This window comes from Medicago sativa, chromosome 4 (genome assembly GCF_051527215.1).
Source record: "Medicago sativa cultivar Bolivia chromosome 4, Bolivia_mono, whole genome shotgun sequence".
Lineage (NCBI taxonomy): Eukaryota > Viridiplantae > Streptophyta > Magnoliopsida > Fabales > Fabaceae > Medicago > Medicago sativa.
The window spans coordinates 1,256,473-1,269,048 of NC_140752.1; the positions used below are offsets into that span (position 1 = coordinate 1,256,473).

Genomic DNA, 12,576 nt, shown 5'->3' on the forward strand with positions numbered 1-12,576 from the left:
ACGACTTCCATGGGACATTTTTGCATTCTCTAAAAATTCAGCCAAAATGGAGGTTAAGAAAATCTCCTCGTTAATTTGGGACATTACTCGTTTTGGACCCTTTTTTAGTAGGAAGGCCATAATGTGGCCGATTTGCATTGAATCTTAGCGTGTGACAATTCGTTGGATAGGTAAACAGCATAACTACGACTTCCATGGGACATTTTTGCATTCTCTAAAAATTCAGCCAAAATGGAGGTTAAGAAAATCTCCTCGTTAATTTGGGACATTACTCGTTTTGGACCCTTTTTTAGTAGGAAGGCCATAATGTGGCCGATTTGCATTGAATCTTAGCGTGTGACAATTCGTTGGATAGGTAAACAACATAACTACGACTTCCATGGGATATTTTTGCATTCTCTAAAAATTTAGCCAAAATGGAGGTTAAGAAAATCCCCTCGTTAATTTAGGACATTACTCGTTTTCGACCCTTTTTTATAAGGAAGGCCATAAAGTGGCCGGTTTGTATTAAATCATAGCATGGGACAATTCGTTGGATAGGTAAACAACATAGCTACGACTTCCATGGGATATTTTTGCATTTTTTAAAAATTCAGCCAAAATGGAGGTTAAGAAAATCTCCACGTTAATTTGGGACATTACTCGTTTTCGACTCTTTTTTACTAGGAAGGCCATAATGTGGCCGATTTGCATTGAATCTTAGCGTGTGACAATTTGTTGGATAGGTAAACAGCATAACTACGAATTCCATGGGATATTTTTGCATTCTCTAAAAATTCAGCCAAAATGGAGGTTAAGAAAATCTCCTCGTTAATTTGGGACATTACTCGTTTTGGACCCTTTTTTAGTAGGAAGGCCATAATGTGGCTGATTTGCATTGAATCTTAGCGTGTGACAATTCGTTGGATAGGTAAACAACATAACTACGACTTCCATGGGATATTTTTGCATTCTCTAAAAATTCAGCCAAAATGGAGGTTAAGAAAATCTCCTCGTTAATTTGGGACATTACTCGTTTAGGACCCTTTTTTAGTAGGAAGGCCATAATGTGGCCGATTTGCATTGAATCTTAGCGTGTGACAATTCATTGGATAGGTAAACAACATAACTACGACTTCCATGGGATATTTTTGCATTCTCTAAAAATTTAGCCAAAATGGAGGTTAAGGAAATCCCCTCGTTAATTTAGGACATTACTCGTTTTCGACCCTTTTTTATAAGGAAGGCCATAAAGTGGCCGGTTTGTATTGAATCTTAGCATGGGACAATTCGTTGGATAGGTAAACAACATAGCTACGACTTCCATGGGATATTTTTGCAATTTTTAAAAATTCAGCCAAAATGGAGGTTAAGAAAATCTCCTCGTTAATTTGGGACATTACTCGTTTTCGACCCTTTTTTACTAGGAAGGCCATAATGTGGCCGATTTGCATTGAATCTTAGCGTGTGACAATTCGTTGGATAGGTAAACAACATAACTACGACTTCCATGGGATATTTTTGCATTCTCTAAAAATTTAGCCAAAATGGAGGTTAAGAAAATCCCCTCGTTAATTTAGGACATTACTCGTTTTCGACCCTTTTTTATAAGGAAGGCCATAAAGTAGCCGGTTTGTATTGAATCTTAGCATGGGACAATTCGTTGGATAGGTAAACAACATAGCTACGACTTCCATGGGATATTTTTGCATTTTTAAAAAATTCAGCCAAAATGGAGGTTAAGAAAATCTCCTCGTTAATTTGGGACATTACTCGTTTTCGACCCTTTTTTACTAGGAAGGCCATAATGTGGCCGATTTGCATTGAATCTTAGCGTGTGACAATTCGTTGGATAGGTAAACAACATAACTACGACTTCCATGGAACATTTTTGCATTCTCTAAAAATTCAGCCAAAATGGGGGTTAAGAAAATATCCTCGTTAATTTAGGACATTACTCGTTTTCGACCCATTTTTACTAGGAAGGCCATAAAGTGGCCGGTTTGTATTGAATCTTAGCATGGGACAATTCGTTGGATAGGTAAACAACATAGCTACGACTTCCATGGGATATTTTTGCAATTTTTAAAAATTCAGCCAAAATGGAGGTTAAGAAAATCTCCTCGTTAATTTGGGACATTACTCGTTTTCGACCCTTTTTTACTAGGAAGGCCATAATGTGGCCGATTTGCATTGAATCTTAGCGTGTGACAATTCGTTGGATAGGTAAACAACATAACTACGACTTCCATGGGATATTTTTGCATTCTCTAAAAATTTAGCCAAAATGGAGGTTAAGAAAATCCCCTCGTTAATTTAGGACATTACTCGTTTTCGACCCTTTTTTATAAGGAAGGCCATAAAGTAGCCGGTTTGTATTGAATCTTAGCATGGGACAATTCGTTGGATAGGTAAACAACATAGCTACGACTTCCATGGGATATTTTTGCATTTTTAAAAAATTCAGCCAAAATGGAGGTTAAGAAAATCTCCTCGTTAATTTGGGACATTACTCGTTTTCGACCATTTTTTACTAGGAAGGCCATAATGTGGCCGATTTGCATTGAATCTTAGCGTGTGACAATTCGTTGGATAGGTAAACAACATAACTACGACTTCCATGGAACATTTTTGCATTCTCTAAAAATTCAGCCAAAATGGGGGTTAAGAAAATATCCTCGTTAATTTAGGACATTACTCGTTTTCGACCCATTTTTACTAGGAAGGCCATAAAGTGGCCGGTTTGTATTGAATCTTAGCATGGGACAATTCGTTGGATAGGTAAACAACATAGCTACGACTTGCATGGGATATTTTTGCATTTTTTAAAAATTCAGCCAAAATGGAGGTTAAGAAAATCTCCTCGTTAATTTGGGACATTACTCGTTTTCGACCCTTTTTTACTAGGAAGGCCATAATGTGGCCGATTTGCATTGAATCTTAGCGTGTGACAATTCGTTGGATAGGTAAACAACATAACTACGACTTCCATGGGATATTTTTGCATTCTCTAAAAATTTAGCCAAAATGGAGGTTAAGAAAATCCCCTCGTTAATTTAGGACATTACTCGTTTTCGACCCTTTTTTATAAGGAAGGCCATAAAGTGGCCGGTTTGTATTGAATCTTAGCATGGGACAATTCGTTGGATAGGTAAACAACATAGCTACGACTTCCATGGGATATTTTTGCAATTTTTAAAAATTCAGCCAAAATGGAGGTTAAGAAAATCTCCTCGTTAATTTGGGACATTACTCGTTTTCGACCCTTTTTTACTAGGAAGGCCATAATGTGGCCGATTTGCATTGAATCTTAGCATGTGACAATTCATTGGATAGGTAAACAACATAACTACGACTTCCATGGAACATTTTTGCATTCTCTAAAAATTCAGCCAAAATGGGGGTTAAGAAAATATCCTCGTTAATTTAGGACATTACTCGTTTTCGACCCATTTTTACTAGGAAGGCCATAAAGTGGCCGGTTTGTATTGAATCTTAGCATGGGACAATTCGTTGGATAGGTAAACAACATAGCTACGACTTGCATGGGATATTTTTGCATTTTTTAAAAATTCAGCCAAAATGGAGGTTAAGAAAATCTCCTCGTTAATTTGGGACATTACTCGTTTTCGACCCTTTTTTACTAGGAAGGCCATAATGTGGCCGATTTGCATTGAATCTTAGCGTGTGACAATTCGTTGGATAGGTAAACAACATAACTACGACTTCCATGGGATATTTTTGCATTTTTTAAAAATTGAGCCAAAATGGAGGTTAAGAAAATCTCCTTGTTAATTTGGGACATTATTCGTTTTGGACCCTTTTTTAGTAGGAAGCCATAATGTGGCCGATTTGCATTGAATCTTAGCGTGTGACAATTCGTTGGATAGGTAAACAACATAACTACGACTTCCATGGGATATTTTTGCATTCTCTAAAAATTTAGCCAAAATGGAGGTTAAGAAAATCCCCTCGTTAATTTAGGACATTACTCGTTTTCGACCCTTTTTTATAAGGAAGGCCATAATGTGGCCGATTTGCATTGAATCTTAGCGTGTGACAATTCGTTGGATAGGTAAACAACATAACTACGACTTACATGGGATATTTTTGCATTCTCTAAATATTTAGCCAAAATGGAGGTTAAGTAAATCCCCTCGTTAATTTAGGACATTACTCGTTTTCGACCCTTTTTTATAAGGAAGGCCATAATGTGGCCGATTTGCATTGAATCTTAGCGTGTGACAATTCGTTGGATAGGTAAACAGCATAACTACGACTTCCATGGGACATTTTTGCATTCTCTAAAAATTCAGCCAAAATGGAGGTTAAGAAAATCCCCTCGTTAATTTAGGACATTACTCGTTTTCGACCCTTTTTTATAAGGAAGGCCATAAAGTGGCCGGTTTGTATTGAATCTTAGCATGGGACAATTCGTTGGATAGGTAAACAACATAGCTACGACTTCCATGGGATATTTTTTCAATTTTTAAAAATTCAGCCAAAATGGAGGTTAAGAAAATCTCCTCGTTAATTTGGGACATTACTCGTTTTCGACCCTTTTTTACTAGGAAGGCCATAATGTGGCCGATTTGCATTGAATCTTAGCATGTGACAATTCATTGGATAGGTAAACAACATAACTACGACTTCCATGGAACATTTTTGCATTCTCTAAAAATTCAGCCAAAATGGGGGTTAAGAAAATATCCTCGTTAATTTAGGACATTACTCGTTTTCGACCCATTTTTACTAGGAAGGCCATAAAGTGGCCGGTTTGTATTGAATCTTAGCATGGGACAATTCGTTGGATAGGTAAACAACATAGCTACGACTTGCATGGGATATTTTTGCATTTTTTAAAAATTCAGCCAAAATGGAGGTTAAGAAAATCTCCTCGTTAATTTGGGACATTACTCGTTTTCGACTCTTTTTTACTAGGAAGGCCATAATGTGGCCGATTTGCATTGAATCTTAGCGTGTGACAATTCGTTGGATAGGTAAACAACATAACTACGACTTCCATGGGATATTTTTGCATTCTCTAAAAATTTAGCCAAAATGGAGGTTAAGAAAATCCCCTCGTTAATTTAGGACATTACTCGTTTTCGACCCTTTTTTATAAGGAAGGCCATAAAGTGGCCGGTTTGTATTGAATCTTAGCATGGGACAATTCGTTGGATAGGTAAACAACATAGCTACGACTTCCATGGGATATTTTTGCAATTTTTAAAAATTCAGCCAAAATGGAGGTTAAGAAAATCTCCTCGTTAATTTGGGACATTACTCGTTTTCGACCCTTTTTTACTAGGAAGGCCATAATGTGGCCGATTTGCATTGAATCTTAGCATGTGACAATTCATTGGATAGGTAAACAACATAACTACGACTTCCATGGAACATTTTTGCATTCTCTAAAAATTCAGCCAAAATGGGGGTTAAGAAAATATCCTCGTTAATTTAGGACATTACTCGTTTTCGACCCATTTTTACTAGGAAGGCCATAAAGTGGCCGGTTTGTATTGAATCTTAGCATGGGACAATTCGTTGGATAGGTAAACAACATAGCTACGACTTGCATGGGATATTTTTGCATTTTTTAAAAATTCAGCCAAAATGGAGGTTAAGAAAATCTCCTCGTTAATTTGGGACATTACTCGTTTTCGACCCTTTTTTACTAGGAAGGCCATAATGTGGCCGATTTGCATTGAATCTTAGCGTGTGACAATTCGTTGGATAGGTAAACAACATAACTACGACTTCCATGGGATATTTTTGCATTTTTTAAAAATTCAGCCAAAATGGAGGTTAAGAAAATCTCCTTGTTAATTTGGGACATTACTCGTTTTGGACCCTTTTTTAGTAGGAAGCCATAATGTGGCCGATTTGCATTGAATCTTAGCGTGTGACAATTCGTTGGATAGGTAAACAACATAACTACGACTTCCATGGGATATTTTTGCATTCTCTAAAAATTTAGCCAAAATGGAGGTTAAGAAAATCCCCTCGTTAATTTAGGACATTACTCGTTTTCGACCCTTTTTTATAAGGAAGGCCATAATGTGGCCGATTTGCATTGAATCTTAGCGTCTGACAATTCGTTGGATAGGTAAACAGCATAACTACGACTTCCATGGGACATTTTTGCATTCTCTAAAAATTCAGCCAAAATGGAGGTTAAGAAAATCCCCTCGTTAATTTAGGACATTACTCGTTTTCGACCCTTTTTTATAAGGAAGGCCATAAAGTGGCCGGTTTGTATTGAATCTTAGCATGGGACAATTCGTTGGATAGGTAAACAACATAGCTACGACTTCCATGGGATATTTTTGCAATTTTTAAAAATTCAGCCAAAATGGAGGTTAAGAAAATCTCCTCGTTAATTTGGGACATTACTCGTTTTCGACCCTTTTTTACTAGGAAGGCCATAATGTGGCCGATTTGCATTGAATCTTAGCATGTGACAATTCATTGGATAGGTAAACAACATAACTACGACTTCCATGGAACATTTTTGCATTCTCTAAAAATTCAGCCAAAATGGGGGTTAAGAAAATATCCTCGTTAATTTAGGACATTACTCGTTTTCGACCCATTTTTACTAGGAAGGCCATAAAGTGGCCGGTTTGTATTGAATCTTAGCATGGGACAATTCGTTGGATAGGTAAACAACATAGCTACGACTTGCATGGGATATTTTTGCATTTTTTAAAAATTCAGCCAAAATGGAGGTTAAGAAAATCTCCTCGTTAATTTGGGACATTACTCGTTTTCGACCCTTTTTTACTAGGAAGGCCATAATGTGGCCGATTTGCATTGAATCTTAGCGTGTGACAATTCGTTGGATAGGTAAACAACATAACTACGACTTCCATGGGATATTTTTGCATTCTCTAAAAATTTAGCCAAAATGGAGGTTAAGAAAATCCCCTCGTTAATTCAGGACATTACTCGTTTTCGACCCTTTTTTATAAGGAAGGCCATAAAGTGGCCGGTTTGTATTGAATCTTAGCATGGGACAATTCGTTGGATAGGTAAACAACATAGCTACGACTTCCATGGGAGATTTTTGCATGTTTTAAAAATTCAGCCAAAATGGAGGTTAAGAAAATCTCCTTGTTAATTTGGGACATTATTCGTTTTCGACCCTTTTTTACTAGGAAAGCCATAATGTGGCCGATTTGCATTGAATCTTAGCGTGTGACAATTCGTTGGATAGGTAAACAACATAACTACGACTTCCATGGGACATTTTTGCATTCTCTAAAAATTCAGCCAAAATGGGGGTGAAGAAAATATCCTCGTTAATTTAGGACATTACTCGTTTTCGACCCATTTTTACTAGGAAGGCCATAAAGTGGCCGGTTTGTATTGAATCTTTGCATGAGACAATTCGTTGGATAGGTAAAGAACATAGCTACGACTTCCATGGGATATTTTTGCATTTTTTAAAAATTCAGCCAAAATGGAGGTTAAGAAAATCTCCTTGTTAATTTGGGACATTACTCGTTTTGGATCCTTTTTTAGTAGGAAGCCATAATGTGGCCGATTTGCATTGAATCTTAGCGTGTGACAATTCGTTGGATAGGTAAACAACATAACTACGACTTCCATGGGATATTTTTGCATTCTCTAAAAATTTAGCCAAAATGGAGGTTAAGAAAATCCCCTCGTTAATTTAGGACATTACTCGTTTTCGACCCTTTTTTATAAGGAAGGCCATAAAGTGGCCGGTTTGTATTGAATCTTAGCATGGGACAATTCGTTGGATAGGTAAACAACATAGCTACGACTTCCATGGGATATTTTTGCATTTTTTAAAAATTCAGCCAAAATGGAGGTTAAGAAAATCTCCTCGTTAATTTGGGACATTACTCGTTTTCGACCCTTTTTTAATAGGAAGGCCATAATGTGGCCGATTTGCACTGAATCTTAGCGTGTGACAATTCGTTGGATAGGTAAACAACATAACTACGACTTACATGGGATATTTTTGCATTCTCTAAAAATTTAGCCAAAATGGAGGTTAAGTAAATCCCCTCGTTAATTTAGGACATTACTCGTTTTCGACCCTTTTTTATAAGGAAGGCCATAAAGTGGCCGATTTGTATTGAATCTTAGCATGGGACAATTCGTTGGATAGGTAAACAACATAGCTACGACTTCCATGGGATATTTTTGCATTTTTTAAAAATTCAGCCAAAATGGAGGTTAAGAAAATCTCCTCGTTAATTTGGGACATTACTCGTTTTCGGCCATTTTTTACTAGGAAGGCCATAATGTGGCCGATTTGCATTGAATCTTAGCGTGTGACAATTTGTTGGATAGGTAAACAACATAACTACGACTTCCATGGGACATTTTTGCATTCTCTAAAAATTCAGCCAAAATGGGGGTTAAGAAAATATCTTCGTTAATTTAGGACATTACTCGTTTTCGACCCATTTTGACTAGGAAGGCCATAAGATGGCCGGTTTGTATTGAATCTTAGCATGGGACAATTCGTTGGATAGGTAAACAACATAGCTACGACTTCCATGGGATATTTTTGCATTTTTTAAAAATTCAGCCAAAATGGAGGTTAAGAAAATCTCCTTGTTAATTTGGGACATTACTCGTTTTCGACCCTTTTTTACTAGGAAGGCCATAATGTGGCCGATTTGAATTGAATCTTAGCGTGTGACAATTCGTTGGATAGGTAAACAACATAACTACGACTTCCATGGGATATTTTTGCATTCTCTAAAAATTCAGCCAAAATGGAGGTTAAGAAAATCCCCTCGTTAATTTAGGACATTACTCGTTTTCGACCCTTTTTTATAAGGAAGGACATAAAGTGGCCGGTTTGTATTGAATCTTAGCATGGGACAATTCGTTGGATAGGTAAACAACATAGCTACGACTTCCATGAGATATTTTTGCATTTTTTAAAAATTCAGCCAAAATGGAGGTTAAGAAAATCTCCTGGTTAATTTGGGACATTACTCGTTTTCGACCCTTTTTTACTAGGAAGGCCATAATGTGGCCGATTTGCATTGAATCTTAGCGTGTGACAATTCGTTGGATAGGTAAACAACATAACTACGACTTCCATGGGATATTTTTGCATTCTCTAAAAATTCGGCCAAAATGGAGGTTAAGAAAATCTCCTCGTTAATTTAGGACATTACTCGTTTTCTACCCATTTTTACTAGGAAGGCCATAAAGTGGCCGATTTGTATTGAATCTTAGCATGTGACAATTCGTTGGATAGGTAAACAACATAACTACGACTTCCATGGGATATTTTTGCATTCTCTAAAAATTTAGCCAAAATGAAGGTTAGGAAAATCCCCTCGTTAATTTAGGACATTACTCGTTTTCGACCCTTTTTTACTAGGAAGGCCATAATGTGGCCGATTTGCATTGAATCTTAGCGTGTGACAATTCGTTGGATAGGTAAACAACATAACTACGACTTCCATGGGATATTTTTGCATTCTCTAAAAATTCGGCCAAAATGGAGGTTAAGAAAATCTCCTCGTTAATTTAGGACATTACTCGTTTTCTACCCATTTTTACTAGGAAGGCCATAAAGTGGCCGATTTGTATTGAATCTTAGCATGGGACAATTCGTTGGATAGGTAAACAACATAGCTACGACTTCCATGGGATATTTTTGCATTTTTTAAAAATTCAGCCAAAATGGAGGTTAAGAAAATCTCCTCGTTAATTTGGGACATTACTCGTTTTCGACCCTTTTTTACTAGGAAGGCCATAATGTGGCCGATTTGCATTGAATCTTAGCGTGTGACAATTCGTTGGATAGGTAAACAACATAACTACGACTTCCATTGGACATTTTTGCATTCTCTAAAAATTCAGCCAAAATGGGTGTAACAGCCCGATTTTCGCTAGTTTTTATTTTAATTATTTATTTGTGTTTGTTATATGTGCTCTTATGTGATTATTTGCATCTGTGTGTATTTTTGGTTGGGATTCATAGAATTCGGTGTTAGAAGGGTATTTTAGTCATTTTGGACTTAGGGGTAGTTTGGTCATTTTGAGAGTAGGGGTAATTTTGTAATTTTGAACGAGGATTATTTTTAATGTTTAGTAGGAGTATTATTTTACCAAGTTACTAGAGAGGGTGTAGTAATTATTTTAATTACCATTAAGTGACCGTTAGTGTTATAATTTACCATTAAGTGAGTAGTGACATTTGGGTGTTAGAATAGAAATGGGTTAGGCCCATTAAGGTTTAAGAGATAAGCCCAATTGACTAGAGCTAGTATATAAACTCTAGTTGTTGGTGAAACTAGGTTTTACAAACATTTTATCATTTCATTTCATTTGAGAAGAGAAGAGATAGAGGCTAGAGAGAAGAACAAGTGCAAGGGTTAGAGGCAAGAGGGATTCATCATCTAGGAGCTAAATTGAGGCTTGGGTTAGAGAATCTTGGTGCTAGAGGTAAGAGGGTTAGATTTCAACCATAATTCATCTCTCTTTCTTTTTACCCATTTTATGAAATTGATGAATTGAACCTAATTGATTGTAAATTCGTGTTCATGTTTTGATGCAATGTTTGGGTATGTAAATTAAATGTTAATTGAGTTGTTGATGATGAAATTACATGCTTAAGTTGTGGTTATATGTATACTTTGCATTTTTGTCCAAAAATGGTGATATGAGATGTTGTTGTGATGAATTGTTGGTGAATTCATGATGTTTAGCTGCTGTTGTTGTTGATAGATGTTGTTGTTGATGATTAAAACATTGGGTAATCATAATTGGAGAGTTTGATATGACTTTGTGTTGTTTTTGAATATTTGATGAAAAATGGGTCAAATGATGATTTTTGTTGTAAGGATGTTTTGATGCATGTTTTACATGATTTTGAGTGTCTTTTCATGTTTAGAAATGTTTAAACAAACTTTGGGATCAAATTTGAGCTTTGGGAAGTCAAAATTGGGGTTTTGGGGTGAAAAAGTGAGTTTTTCTCGTAACAGGACTGTCCCAACTCGCCACAGCGAGTGGGAGGCGAGTTGGAGGCGAGCAGGAGGTGCTTTCGGTGATGCTTACTCGCCTCGCGAGTAGATTTACTCGCCACGGCGAGCTGCACAGTGGCAGCATCCCCTGTTTCGCGTTCTTGCGTCTTTTTCCCTCGTTTCTGTTTTGAATTGGCTTTCGGTGTAAACATGAAAGTTGTAGATAATTTTGTTAGCTTTCCAATGGCTTTGGTTTGACTAGAAAATGATTCTTGGTTTTTGAGTTATGAGGCAAATACTCCAAGGTGGTCGTGGTGAAATTTTACGAAAAATTCGCATATCTATTTCTAAGTCGACCCAAACCTTATGGATTGTTTCCAAACTTTCAAACTTATATTTTATGAGTTCAATTAAGGTGTTTAGTAGTATTTAAACTATGATGTGAGGGATTTAACTTGTTTTACTTAGAAAATGGAAAATTTCTTGAAAAGTGTTTCGGTGAGACGAACTTTGTGATTTTTATGAATTCATCGTATTTGGCCGATGAAATGCTTATGTAATCTCTACTGCACATATGTGTGACTTGAGAGGATACATGGCATAGGCAATTGAACTCGTTTACTTGGTTTTGGCTTAGGTGCTCAATTATTTTCAATATTGTGATTTATGAGACGAACTTGATTGAAAATGATCATTGAGGGCCAATTGCTTATGAACCCTCTATGATTAGATTGATATGATTATGAGATGATGTATGAATGGTTGTTAAGTGATGAATATGATGTTTGTGATCATATGTTGTGATTGTTCTTTTATTTGGAATGTAAGGAACTATGTGGAAATATGAACTATATGATATAGTTGGATGATGATTATAGCCGTTGACTTATAGCCGTTGATTATAGCCGTTGAATTGTGAACATATGCATAGTGAATTGAGTCATATGTTCATGCATCATATGTCGTGTCGGATGTTATATCCATATTGCCGTTGACTATAGCCGTTGATAATGATGTTTTTGTTGCATCATGGGTGACGACCTTGAGGAGAATTGGTACCACATGCATCTAGATGAGTCTAGAGTCATTGCATACTTGTTGATGAATTGAAATACATTTGAGTTGCGAATGATGACTGAATTTTTTAATTGTTGATTAAGATGGTTGATCTTGTGATGTGTGTATGATACACTTGTGGATATGAATTTGAGATGTTGATATTGAATGATGTGAATGTTAAGAATGCTTGTGAATACGTGTGTAGTTTGTTATTCATCGATCTTAAATGTATCTTTCATTCTCAAAGTTTCTTGTTAATTTTAAGTGGATTATGATGATGTAATGCTAACCCTCAGTGGTTTACCACCTACCTTTCCGTATGGACGGGTAGATGGAGTGCAGGATGCTTAGTTGTTGCTTGTTGATGCCGAGGAGTGGAGTTCCTCTTTTTCATGCAAGTGTCTAGATTAGGGCTCTGATCTAGGATAGTTCTTGCATGTTGGTTTTTTTATTTTTGGACCGTGTATTTTGGAGTTGAGATGTTATTTGTTGTTTGAGATTTGGATGATACATTTGTATTTAGTTTGGAGATCCATAGATTGTTTATGAATTATATATTATTCCGCTGCTA

At 36.5% G+C, this 12,576-nt stretch overlaps 1 long non-coding RNA gene across 1 annotated transcript; it reads left to right on the forward strand.

Annotated features, from left to right (window-relative positions):
- The first annotated feature begins 10,311 nt into the window (after positions 1-10,311).
- LOC146925626 (uncharacterized) lies at positions 10,312-12,576 on the forward strand. Its single transcript, XR_015008072.1, has 2 exons — positions 10,312-10,428; positions 12,337-12,576. It is a non-coding gene; the product is annotated as an uncharacterized LOC146925626 (long non-coding RNA).